Source organism: Giraffa tippelskirchi, chromosome 9 (genome assembly GCF_054371585.1).
Source record: "Giraffa tippelskirchi isolate mGirTip1 chromosome 9, T2T-mGirTip1v1.2.pri, whole genome shotgun sequence".
Taxonomy (NCBI): domain Eukaryota; kingdom Metazoa; phylum Chordata; class Mammalia; order Artiodactyla; family Giraffidae; genus Giraffa; species Giraffa tippelskirchi.
This window is the reverse complement of record NC_137283.1, coordinates 165,323,534-165,336,694: the sequence shown is the minus strand read 5'-3', so window position 1 is coordinate 165,336,694 and position 13,161 is coordinate 165,323,534. Positions and strand designations below refer to the sequence as shown.

Genomic DNA, 13,161 nt, shown 5'->3' with positions numbered 1-13,161 from the left:
ACAGACCCTGAGACTTGTCACGTAGCGACATCAGGAAAACAGACCCTGAGACTAGTCACGCAGCAACATCAGAAAAACAGACCCTAAGACTTGACGTGCAGGGACATCGGGAAAACAGCCCCTGAGACTAGTCACACAGCGACATCGGGAAAACAGACCCTGAGACTTGTCACGTAGCGACATCAGGAAAACAGACCCTGAGACTAGTCACGCAGTGACATTGGGAAAACAGACCCTGAGACTTGTCACGTAGCGACATCGGGAAAACAGACCCTGAGACTAGTCATGCAGCGACATCGGGAAAACAGACCCTGAGACTAGTCACGCAGCGACATCGAGAAAACAGACCCTGAGACTAGTCACGCAGCGACATCGGGAAAACAGACCCTGAGACTTGTCGCACCGCGACATCGAGAAAACAACGGGCTTTCCTTGCTCATAACCATGTCGTAAATCAAGAGACACCACAGCCTTGTTTTGGCAAGCCTATTACTAAGAGCTTGTCAGTCTCGCCGTGACCGTGACCCCATCCTGCTGTCCCTGCCCCCTTGAAGACACTGCTGTTTTCTGCCAGCATCAGACCCTGTCCGCATCCTACTCTGCACCTGTGGAATCAGCTTGCTGACTTTGCTCAGCACGACAAAAGGGTTTGGAGCTGAAACCCGGGTGTACAGCTCATACCACTTGGCTTCCCTTGTTTTATATTGTTTATATTATTAATAGAAAGTAAATGTTGTCAATCTCAGCTTGTACATAGTTTCACAACTTGCTGACTCCTGGATGTTGATAAAGAATAAATATTGACTTTCTTTTTTAAAATTGCAGGACAAAAATAAATAGCTTTCTATTTTGATACACATATGAATCAGAGTCACTAGGAACTGGTGTTCTTCATAAAACATAGTTCACTGTTTTTTTCTCTTCTCCAGGGAGAATTGGTGTATAAACTGGAAAGCAATCTTAAAATGTATCTACTAATAAAGCTGAAGTGGAAAATTGAGTCATTTGGCCGATTATATATTCCAAAACAACCGCTGTATCAGGGCAAGGCAAAGCACAGTGGGTGTTTGCACGATTATCTCAATTTGTCACGGAACAAGGAGACTCCCACCTTTCTGCCCTTTGCCCATGACTGAATGGAGTTAATTCTTCTCTGCGAGGCCTGGCCTCACCAGCAGGATGTGACGACCCCAGGGGAGCAAAACTGAGTGGGGCTGCTTGTGGCCCCCCCGGAGCTGGTGCTGCTGTCCCAGGGCCTGGCTGCCTGGCAGGTAGGGCTTGCTTCCTGGGTTTCCTGCCTCGCTCTGGGTCTCGGAGGCTCTGCTCACATGAGAATCTTAAATGAGGTTCCTTGTCCTTGCAGCGTGCTTGTAACCATCACTCACATCTCTCCCAGACGAGAATCTGTGGGCCCGGGTGTGGGACCCCCGGAAAATCCATCTCCACGCATTCTCCTCTGGGCCCCACCTCCTCCCGGCCTTTCTTGAAGCGAGCCGAGCAAGGAAATGTGCCAAGTCCTGACATTTGAATTTCAAATCTGGATCCTGAAAGCAGGACTCAAAAGATAAAGAAGACTCAGAACAGTTGTATTTGCACCTTGACTTGCTAAGGTTTCCTGAGAATGGGAAGGAAAGGAGGGGAACCCAGAACTGCGTGCTGACGCGTGTCCCTAAGCGGGGCCCCGGGACCCCGGCCCAGCCTCTCCGAGTGCCCGTGTTCTGATGGAGGAACTGGAGTTGCGGGCCGATTGAAGAGCCTGGAGACAGAACCGAAGCTCCCGCAGCTGATTCACAAGTAGAGACCAAGGTGGGGTCACGGGGTGACCAGAGCCTCTGAGTCGGGGTGGCCTGGCGCAGAGAGCTGAGAGCAGGCAGACGCACCGTGAGAGACACATTGGCAGCTGGATGGAGGAGGAGGCTGGAGCAGGCTCCCCAAACACCCTCCTCCCGGACACCGGTGAGGGCCGTCAACTGCCGCCAAGTCCCCCTTTGTGGGAGAATCCGGTTTTGTTTGAATGTTGTGTATGGATCTGTCTGAATCACAGCATGCTGATTAAACTGAAGATACTGCAGGTTTGCAGATCCAGGGCCTGCCCCCTCCCTCCAGACCCAGAAGGCCAGTAGCAGCTGGGGCTGACCCTCGTGCAAGCGGGTCTACAAAAGTGAGGCCTGGGGAGCCAAGTCAGATCACCACCTCCGCCAGCCAGCCGCAGCCCCAGCCCCGGGGAAGCAGGAGAAGGCCAGACCGGCCAGCCTGGCTCCCATGAGTGGTGACACATCAGAGGGATCTATCAGTTTTGGCCACCAGGTTAGGAGGAAAATTGAGTCATCCCTCTCAGACAGCAAGGTGTCTTAACCCACCCTGCAGGAGGGTGTCCCTGGCAGCTCAGACAGTAAAGAACCTGCCTGCAGTGCGGGAGACCTGGGTTCAATCCCTGAGTTGGGACAATCCCCTGGAGAAGGGAAAGGCTACCCACTCCAGGATTCTGGCCTGGAGAATTCCATGGAAGCATCCTTGGGGTCGCAAAGAGTTGGACACAACTGAGCGACTTTCAGTACCCTGCAGGAAGAGTGTGAAATGGCAGAGCCCACTCCACGGATGACACAGCTGAATCAGGGTGATGCTCTCCTTAGGGCCGTGTGCGCTCTCTGGGGATGGCGCCGCATGAGGGACCAGCCTACCCGTGCCCACTCCTCAGGCCGCCTGTGCAGCAGAACAGGCTGCGGCTGCAGGCCCTTGGCACAGCCTGGCTTCCAGACGCTGGCCCTGCATTCAGCAGTCAGTATATATTTTTTTAGAAAGAGTTCCAGCCTCTCGTTATTGACATACTTAAGACTGTTTGATTCTTAAACCACAGCCCAAATATTTTCTTTTAAAATCTCTGTAAGTATCAAGACCCAGTCCACAAGAAGCACAGTGTGTTCTGCCTGAAAACAGTTGCATTGAAAAATGCCGGCCTTGTTTTTGAGAAAAACACTTAAATCATTTCTTGAGGTCCAGCCATCAGTGCATTTAGATAGAAAACGCTTTCTGAAGAAGCAGTCCTTGTTAAATGGTTTAAAAAAAACACAAAACTTGCTGCCTCTGCTAGGTATTTAGAAATTCCTCCTGCAGCGAAGGTATAGGAGCCCTTCCAGAAACCATCCTGGGCAAAAATGATTAATTATCCCTAATAGACTCTTTCAGGGCCATGTTTATCCTAACATGTGCAACACAGCAGGAGCCCAGAAGCTGCTTCCAAATCCCCGCAGCTTCTTCCAAGGAAATGGACGCAGCAGGCACCCAGGTCCGCGCTCCCCGCATCTGCCCAGGTTGTCCGTTCGCTCCAGGAGCCCAGAGAATCCGCAGGGCCAACGTCTGTGCGACGCTGCCTCCTTCCCTGCCGCGCCCCTGCTGCTGCACTCGCCTCTGAGGGAGAAATCAGATCCCGATGGAACCTCGGGGCTCTCGGGGCGATGGCGGCTGCCCTGCCAGGGTACCTGGGGTCAGAGATGGGCGGCGCCCGGCCCCACCGCAGGTGTCCTGCCAGCAGAGACACAGAGCAGCTCTGTCTGCTGACCGCTGGCCGGGCCGGCCGCGCAGCTTTGCACAGACTTTGGCTTGGCAGCTCTGTCTCCAGCCCCTAAATCCTTCGATTCAGCCCCGGCTCTCGCTCTGGGCTCTTGGCCTGGGTGAAACTCTTTCTCCGGGTAATTTAAGACCCTGGAGGTGTGTGTGGTGTGATTTCTCTCACCCTGTCACCAGATTCAACTTTCTGGGAAAGGCTCATAAACTGAGATGGCAACTAATCCACACAGAAGCTTTAATTCTTCAGTGTTACTTTCTGGAGATGCTCTCATTTATTTCACTTTGTTCTAAAACCACAAGTCTATGTAAGATAGAACTTTGGCTGGAAGACCCTCTCAGACAGACAAGACTTTCCAGGCGGAACCTAACCATTGAAGGCAGAAATGTCTAGAAGTCTCTCATTGCGTCAATAATCAGTAAGAACGAGGAAAGCAGAAGCTTTTCTTGGTACCATATTTTAGTTTTAAGAAGGAGAAATAGAAATGTTGAGGAAAACCAAGAAGTGAAAAGAATTCTTATTGCATGAAAAACAAATTCCTAGCTGCTGCTGATTTAGTACCAGAAACTCTACCAAATTTTCATGTGTGCCATTTTAGTGATTTTACAGGTTAACGGATGGAGACTTCAGTGTTTATCGCAGCAAAGGGGGGCATCTGTGGAAGAATCAGGGTCTTGTCGGATGATACTGAGCTGTGAATCTGAGGCCTCTTGGTGCAGGAAGACGCTGGAGCTCTCACCAAGCCTAGCTCCCGGGATGTCTGTGATCCTTGCTCGGTGGGAAATCTCAACTCTCCCTGCCTCGGTTGTCGACCATCTCCATTCCTCCTCAGTTCAGTTCAGTTCAGTCGCTCAGTCATGTCTGACTCTTTGCGACCCCGTGACTGCAGCACGCCAGGCCTCCCTGTCCATCACCAACTCCCGGAGTTTACTCAAACTCATGTCCACGGAGTCGCTGATGCCATCCAACCATCTCATCCTCTGTCGTCCCCTTCTCCTCCCGCCTTCAATCTTTCCCAGCATCAGGGTCTTTTCCAATGAGAGTCAGTTCTTCACATCAGGCGGCCAGAGTATTGCAGGTTCAGTTTCAGTTCCTGCTGTGGTCTAAAAATAGAATTTCCTCTCATTCCCAAGTTTGTAGAAGAGCTAACCAAAGTGGACTCTGCAATGACGTTCAGAATAAGAACCTACTAAGCAGGATGGCTGGTTCGGACTCTCCAGGGTCCCCCGTGTGATTCTAACCTATGCCTGCTGCTGAGACCTTTGCGTCCCGGGCTGAAGGGCTCTGGAGCCGGCGGGAAGGACTGGAACATGCACCCGCGTGTGTGCTGGTCACTTTGTCACTTGTCATGTGGCTCCTGACAAGTCACGAAACTGTCTGACATTGAAGTTAAGTCAAGAGCACAGAATGAGTTGTTCTTCCCTGGTTCACTGTGGGCAGGTGTGCGCAGGGAGGACTCCAGCCGTGGGGGTCGCGGGCAGCCCCCAGCTCGGAACTGCCTCCGGATGCCCTGTCATCACCCCCAACACCTGCCTCCTGGCTGAAGCTCTCCTGTGACGCAGGCTCCTCTGAATCATAATTCCGACGAAACACCCACCCTTTCACAGAGATTTAACTTCGTGAGACGGTAAGTTTGGGAGTCTTCTACCCGTTCATTCACTCGTGCAGTTAGTACTTACTGAACCTGTGCAGTAGCCAGACATGGACGGCACAGTAAGAAATCCGACGGAAAGAGACAATGAGTGAGTCAAGGAATGCGTGAGGAAGACAACAGCATGCTGATGAAAGTGTAGCTGAAGCGTTACGAGAGGAGGTGAGCAGGGCCTGCCTTGGAGGAGCAGGGAGGAGAAGTCTTGGGGGGCAGGGGAGGACCTCCTGGAAGCTGAGGCCTGGAAGTCACCCCGAAGCACAGCCGCCTGAAGCACCGTGATGCTCTCACAGCTTCTGTGGGTGCGGACGCTCCGTGTGGGTTTCTCACAAAGCCCTAATCGGAGTGGAGCCTGGGACCACGGCCCCGGGGCGTGTGAGAGTGGGCCCGGGGCGGCTCTGGTCCCAAGCTTGCCCACGTGGTCATTTGAGGACTCAGTACATCCAGGGCTATTGCCTAGAAACTGCCGTCAACTCCTGGCCTGTGGGCCTCTCCCAGGACAGGCCCCCATGGCGGTTGTTTTATCAGAGGGAGCAAGTGAGCAAAGCTGCAGGAACCAGGGCATAGCCAGTAACTTGTGCGCCACCATCACCTCACATCTGTCCATGAAAAGCATGGCTCCTGGTTCAGCCACACTCAGGACAGGGAGACCCACCAGGGCGTAAGGATGGGGGCTGGCGGCGGGGGAAGGGGAGATTAAACAGGCCAGGAGGCTGGTGGGACCCGACGCCAGCCCTGGGGAGGACAACAGGTCAGCTCTGACAGTTCCAGCAGAAAACCCTGCCTACTGGTCCCTTGGTGATGACGGGAAAGGGAACCAGGAGAGGCAGTCTGACCCTGAAGATGCGATCACTAAGAGATACAGTCTTTCCCCCGACAATCCTGCTTTTGTTTTCTATTTGTTTTGGAGAACTGTGTTTTAGGCCATTAATTCATACTCTTAAAGACACCTGTTCTAAAGCTATAACCCAAGAGGCATTAAATAGAGTTGATATTTGTTTAGCACTTCATAAACCCTTCATCGTTTCATAACTGTTTATTAACTTTGCAGTTTTAGAGTTTACAGACTCATATACATAAAAGAGCTCTGTTTTTCTGGCAGAACCATTAATATGAGCTAACAGACATCCTGTTCAAAGTCCTCTTTTGAAATTTCCTGTCATGTGCAGCTCTATAACCTTCAGCCTATGAGCCGATGTGTGTAACCACCATCGTCATCAGGATGGTGGTGGTGATGGCTTAGCCTCTAAGTCATGTCTGACTCTTGTGACCCTATGGGCCGTAGCCCACCAGGTTCCTCTATCCATGGGATTTCCTAGAAAGATTACTGAAGTCAGTTGCCTTTCCTTTGGTCAGGGGATCTCCGCTATCCATGGATGGAACCTGCATCTCCTGCATTGACACGTGGATTCTTTACCACTGAGACACCTGGGAAGCCTGTAATCAATGTACAAAACAAAAACTTCACCTTTTAAGAGTCTCATTTAGTCATAGATCCACTGAACTATTAGAAGCAATATAAACATCCCTTACAACCACCATAAAACACAGCTGGTATAAAAGCCTCCACATGAAGCATATACACTGTGTTTCAGATAAAACAAGAAAACAGAATGGATGTGTGTCACAATGACCAAGGTCAGATAACCCACAACATCACTAATTCTTGAAAGCACACTTCCTGTTCCAAAGCAATTCAGTTCAGTTCAGTTCAGTCACTCAGTCGTGTCTGACTCTTTGAGACTCCATGAACCGCAGCACGCCAGGCCTCTCTGTCCATCATCACCTCCCAGAGTTTACCCAAACCCATGTCCATCGAGTCGGTGATGCCATCCAACCATCTCATCCTTTGTCATCCCCTTCTCCTCCTGCCTTCAATCTTTCCCTGCATCAGGGTCTTTTCCAGTGAATCAGCTCTTCACATCAGGTGGCCAGAGTACTGCAGTTTCAGCTTCAGCATCAGTCCTTCCAATGAATATTCAGGACTGATTTCCTTTAGGATTGACTGGTTGGATCTCCTTGCAGTCCAAGGTACTCTCAAGAGTCTTCTCCGGCACCACAGTTCAAAAGGATCAATTATTCAGTGCTCAGCTTTCTTTATAGTCCAACTCTCACATTCATACATGACTACTGGAAAAACCATAGCTTTGACTAGATGGACCTTTGTCGGCAAAGTAATGTCTCTGCTTTTCAATATGGTGTCTAGGTTGGTTGTAGATTTCTTCCAAGGAGCAAGTGTCTTTTAATTTCATGGCTGTAGTCACCATCTGCAGTGATTTTGGAGACCAAGAAAATAAAGTCTGTCACTGTTTCCATTGTTTCCCCATCTATTTGCCATGAAGTGATGGGACCAGATGCCGTGATTTTCGTTTAGTGAACTAAACCTAAAACATACAGAAAGCTTACACCACAGGATACTGGACAGAATACAGTGAACTAAACCTAAAACACACAAAATGAAGGAATAACAAAGATCAGAGTGGAAAGAAATGAAATAGAGAATAGAAGAATAGAGAAAAATCAATAAAACCAAAAGTGTGAGGTTTAAAAAATTTAAGAAAATCAACAAACCTAAAGCTATGCTAAGAAAAAAAAGAAAGGTATCTTAAATTACTAAAATCATGAATGAATGAATGAGGCAACATTTCTAGCAATCGTACAGAAATAAAAGGAATAACAAGGGGATACTGTGAACATGTGATACATAAAAATCAGATAACTTACATGAAATGGACAAATATGTATAGAGACAAAAACTGAGAAAACTTATTCAAGAAGAAATAGAAAATCTGAATAATCTTATAACAAAAAGATCAAAATAATAGCAATAAAAACTACCCAGAAAGAAAAGTTCAGGCTCAGAAGCCTCACCCCTGGCTTGTACTGAACATTTAAAGAAAAACTGATACAAACTCCTCCAAAATATAAAGAGGAGAAAGCAGTGCTCCAGTTCTTCTTAAGGCCAATGTTACCCTGAAATCAAAACCAGACAAAGACATCACACAAAAGAAAGCTACTGGTCAATATTCCTTATGAATATGGATGCAAAAATATACACAAAATACTAGAAATTTAAATTCAGCAATATATAAGAACTGTATACTGTGACCAAGTAGGAGCAACTCCAGGAATACAAGGTTAGCTCAACATCTGAAAGTTAAATAATGTAATACATCATATCAATAGAATAAAAAAAATACACATAATCATGGCAATAGATGCAGAAAAAGCCTTTGACAAAAATCCAACACTCTTTCATGACTTGAAAAACAAACACTCAAAAAATAAGAAATTGTATGAAAAAAACCTCAGCTTCATAAGGGTAGGCCGTGCAAATGTCACAGGTAACAGTTTGCTTGCTGGTGGAAGTCTGGGTGCTTTCTCCTGAAGACCAGGACCGAGAGAGGTATGTCTGCTGCACAGCCTCTGTTTCATGCTAGAGGGTTGAGCTGGGCAATTAAACAAAGGCTCAGCGGTTGTTTTGGGCTGCAGAAATGTGTGGGGGAGCAGAAAAGGGGACCATAGCTACAGAATATGGGGCTTCTTCTGGTAATGACGACAGTGTTCTAAAATTGAAACGGTCATACAACTCTTTGAACGTAATGAAAAGCCTTGAATTGTATACTGTAATTGGACGATTGTCATGACATGTGAGTTGTATCTAGATAAACTGTATAAAAGTTGGTATGAATCCTCACAACAGCTTAGCTAAAGTGAATTAGGTAATGCGATTCCTGTGAGGGCTGCGAGTCAGAGCCTGGATGTGAATGGTGGGAGACACACCCTTGCTCCTTAACCTCTCCTGCAGCCTGGGTCTGCCTCTCCACCTCACTGCCCCTGCTCCCGCATCCGCACTCCCTAGGGCCTCATCCCACATAAATCACTGTCCCCAGGGATGGTCCCGGCGCCTCGTCTTGCACATGGTAGATGTTCAATAAGCACGGGGACTCCAGTAGACAGCGCCTCGGGACCGGCCACTTTGGGCCTCAATCAAGCGTTGCACCGTGTGATGGCCCGGGCATTTTTTGTTCCTGCTCTTCTCCTCTGGCCAGCTGTCTCTGATGTCAGCCTGTGCTTCTGATTCCCTCTGGGTCTGTCCCTGAACCGTTTCTGCTCATTGTCTTCCGTACGTCTCTTCTGTGCTGCTTTCTCTCACTCAAAAGTCCTAGAAAGAAGGATGAGTGGAGCTTTCCGGGTGCGGACTGAGCGCTGCTGTGGGCGGGGCTCCGTCATCAGCGCACGTGATGGGCCGCCGGGAACGCTGGCCCCCGGGCAAAACAGCTGTGGTCAGCTGTGGGACCAAGCGAGAGGCATGCAAATGGGTTGACTGGGACAGTGGCTGTTCTGAGGCAGAAACCTTGCCTGAAGTCGGCAGGAATCCTGATACACCAGGAAGGGAACAGAATGGATGCTGAGTAGATCACACACTCCTGGGAAACACTGCGGCCCCAGTGAGCGTCTCATACTCCATCCACCAGCACGGGAACGTCTACTGGTCTGGGGAAAGCTGGCTTTTAAGCTTCTAAATGCCTCAGTGAGCCTTCCTGCTCTTCTGGACCCATCGGTGAGTGAACCAGAAGCCGGAGAACATCACGAGGCCAGTCCCTTTCCACTCACTTCTTAACTAGAAATAGAAACTACTGGAACTCTTCTAACACACCCCAGATTTCTACTTTTCTGCATTTTCAGAGGAGACTTGGATAACGGCCATATTTGGAATGCTTATATGGGCCAAAGATTTTTTTAATGTTCATCCCAAATTTGACATGAAGACAAAGCAGAAGCATAATACGTGAGATCAAATATCAGTGCTTTAAAAACATTGCCAGACATTCATGTAAGCCATGCTTTTAGTGTATAATTTAGATTTGATTTATAATAATATAACACCTAATCTATACATAATTAATCCTATTAATTTAAGAACTATTTTGACATGTCAGATTGCATTTCTTTCATTTTCACACTACTCTAACAAGAGGCCTGAGTTTTAAAGTAAATGGCCAACCGTTGTGATGTGCGCTTACAGAAGTGAAACTTTAACAACGAGATCAGAAGAAAACGCGGCGCGGGCCTCCTCTCGCTTCTTTCTCTAAATGTGAGTGTTGAAGAGCAGTTTGCCTTCTCCCTCTGGGCGTAGGATGCAAACACCTCTCAGAATAAAACACCCACTGGGGTATCCTGTCTCCCAGTCTTCACAGGGTGTCCACAGCAGCATCGTATGGGAAGAACCCTCGTGCTTCTCAAACTTAAGCAAGAGATAAGTTTGAAACCCAGATTCCCACGTAGTCCAGAGCTTGTTTGGATTGTAGGCCCCATACTCATTGCTGACCAAACAATGGGACATTCCAGATCACCCAGTCGTTAGGAAAACTCAAAGTCTTTCCCATAAAGACTGGTTCTGGGAATCATTGTCTACAAGCTGTGGCCACAGAGATCGGCTCCTGGCGGGAGGGAAGGAAAGCCTGTGGCGTGAGGAAGCACCTGGCCAGCAAGAGTGACCAAAGATCGGCCACTGCTAAGACGGGCGCCGAGGGCAGGTGTTCTGCTTGGGACGGGGCCCGTAGGGCGCCTCCCTCTCCCGCCGGCATCGCCTCCCTTCAGCCTGTAAACCAGCGACGGCTCTGTCATGGTTTCAGAAACAACGCTGTGGAGGTTAAGTCCCTTTGCCGCCCTATGTGAGACTGGCTGGCTTTAAAGAACTATTACAGTCCTACAGAGTCACGTCTATCTGACTAAACATGGCCGTGCACGCATCAAAACACCTATGACAGGTTCTCAGAACCTGTGCCAACCACTTGTCTACCAGGTGATCCTGCTAAGGGCGGAATTTCTGGTGATACTAGGGCTGTGCTTACATCTTTTTTGAAATAGGTGAAAGGATCTCTATACTCATGAAATCAGGGTAAATAGCTTTCACCATAAAGTGCTTTTTCTCTGCCTACATTTTAAAGATTTCATCCCTTTCAAAAACTCGGAGAGAACCAGTCATTTAGGGTAGAATCTGTCCGTTTTTGATTCAGGGATTATCTCTCTCTGTGTAATTTATGTCAGAGTCTACCAGAGGAGGGCATGGCAACCCACTCCAGTATTCTTGTCTAGAGAATCCCGTGGACTGAGGAGCCTGGTGGGCTACAGTCCCTGGGATCCGAAAGAGTCAGGCACGACCAAGTGACTAATACTTTTTTCTTATTATCTTACAAGTCAGGTCCTACATTTGCTCAAGCTTTCCTTATATGTCATCACTTTGCATGGTTCCAACAGCTGACCCTTTCCCAAGGACGTCAGAGAAGCACTTGCGGAGATGCGGAGAGAGGCCTTAGCGTCACACCTCAGCTCAGTGAGCCTGGGCCAGCCACACGTCACTGAGTCTCCCAGCCCTTCTGACGTTTTGCGCTCGGGCCCTGGCCAAGCGTTTTCCCCTGACGAGGGAGCCCCTGTGTGCTGTACAGAAAATGCAGTCCATGTGTTTCCCATGCATTTACACTTGGCTCATCAAATTGTTTTATTAGGGCTCTTCGACATCTAAGAAGCCTTTTCTCTCAGCCCACACCCCCAACAACAGTAACAAAAAACTGAGTCTGATTTTCATCTTAGACACCACATGGTCTTAAGTAGATTCAAATCCAAAAGAAAAAAAAAAATTCCCCTTAATATTGAAAATTCTTGTATCCAGTTTTAGGAAAGGGTGTGGAAACCATGTGTGAAAAATATTGTATATTAAAGATTTTGTTTGATCAAGTACTCACATCGGGTAGTTTATTCAAACTAAATATTAAACAGTATTAAGTAATTTTTAAGTGTAAACACACAAAATATCAAAAGTTTTCAGAAATGAAAAGACCATGAGTGGCGTCTTGGTGGATATTAAGAGAGGTGAAATCGTGAAAACACACGCAGAAGGAAGCGGTCAGCTCTGAGTCATGTAACCAGAGCGAGTCCTGCTGTGCCCTCTCCTCCGGGCCAGCCCTGGCCTTTGTGTCCACCCGTGTGCGTTAGGTGTGAAGCGTTTCCAACCCTACAACGAAAACACTGACATTCATCTAAGGCCAAGCATGTGATGAATTCTGCCGAGTTCAACCTCATTTCCGCGCCTGGAGTTTGTTTAATCGTCAAGTTCAAGATGTCTTGGTTGTTTCCAGCATCCTTCTGGAAACTGAGCACAGAGTTGGGTGATGGTAGCCGCTCCCAGGCCCTGCTGTGGACGTCAGGGAGGGCGTGGCCCTGCACCCTCCTCCCTGGAGCACCCCGGGCACAGCTCACAGATGGACACAGCTCACGGACGGAGGGACGCTTCCCAGTGCACTCCCCCACGCTGCCTGAGCTCCACGTGGGCCTGGCCTCTGCAGGCCAGAGGCTCATTTTGACTGCCGCCACCCCGCTGAGCTTTCAGCTTTAACCTCCCAGGAAAGGGTGTGGCAGTTTATCACTCTTTCCCTGAGAGACTCTTCTCTCATGAAGGGATTTAAGTTTAATCCATCGCAGGAGATCTGTGGGCAAGAAAAGAAGATTATTTTCTTCTTCCAACGCTAATTATTCCCCAAAGCAAGTCTCTACAGCTGCTACTTTTCCTCTGAGTTTTGATGATCAAGAGAAATAACCAAGACAGAAATAAGCTGTCTTGAAAAAATATTTTCTCATTAGTGAATCACACTACGTCCTGCAAAATCCTGTGAAACACTTCAAAAAGAAGTCTGGAATAAAAATTCTGACATCCCCACGTTCTGGCGACTGGGAGATTTTCACAAGTGAGGCTAGCTGCATTCAGTTGGAACTCGGCGTTTATTTAAAGCATCAGAGTCTGCACTTCCTGTTAAAAGTTTTTATAATTTTTCCCAGACATGTCATCTGTGTAAACTGTACTTCTGCTGAGGTCAGAGTCCTTAAGATCAGGACCACGGCCTCTGAGACGCAAGTGGGTCTTCTGCAGGTGGACCTTCCCCAGAGG

At 48.4% G+C, this 13,161-nt stretch overlaps 1 long non-coding RNA gene across 1 annotated transcript; it reads left to right on the top strand.

Moving 5' to 3' along the window:
• The first annotated feature begins 1,148 nt into the window (after positions 1–1,148).
• On the top strand, positions 1,149–7,526 carry LOC145520252 (uncharacterized). Its single transcript, XR_014064344.1, has 4 exons — positions 1,149–1,271; positions 1,364–5,192; positions 6,570–6,661; positions 7,108–7,526. It is a non-coding gene; the product is annotated as an uncharacterized LOC145520252 (long non-coding RNA).
• Positions 7,527–13,161: the final 5,635 nt, after the last annotated feature.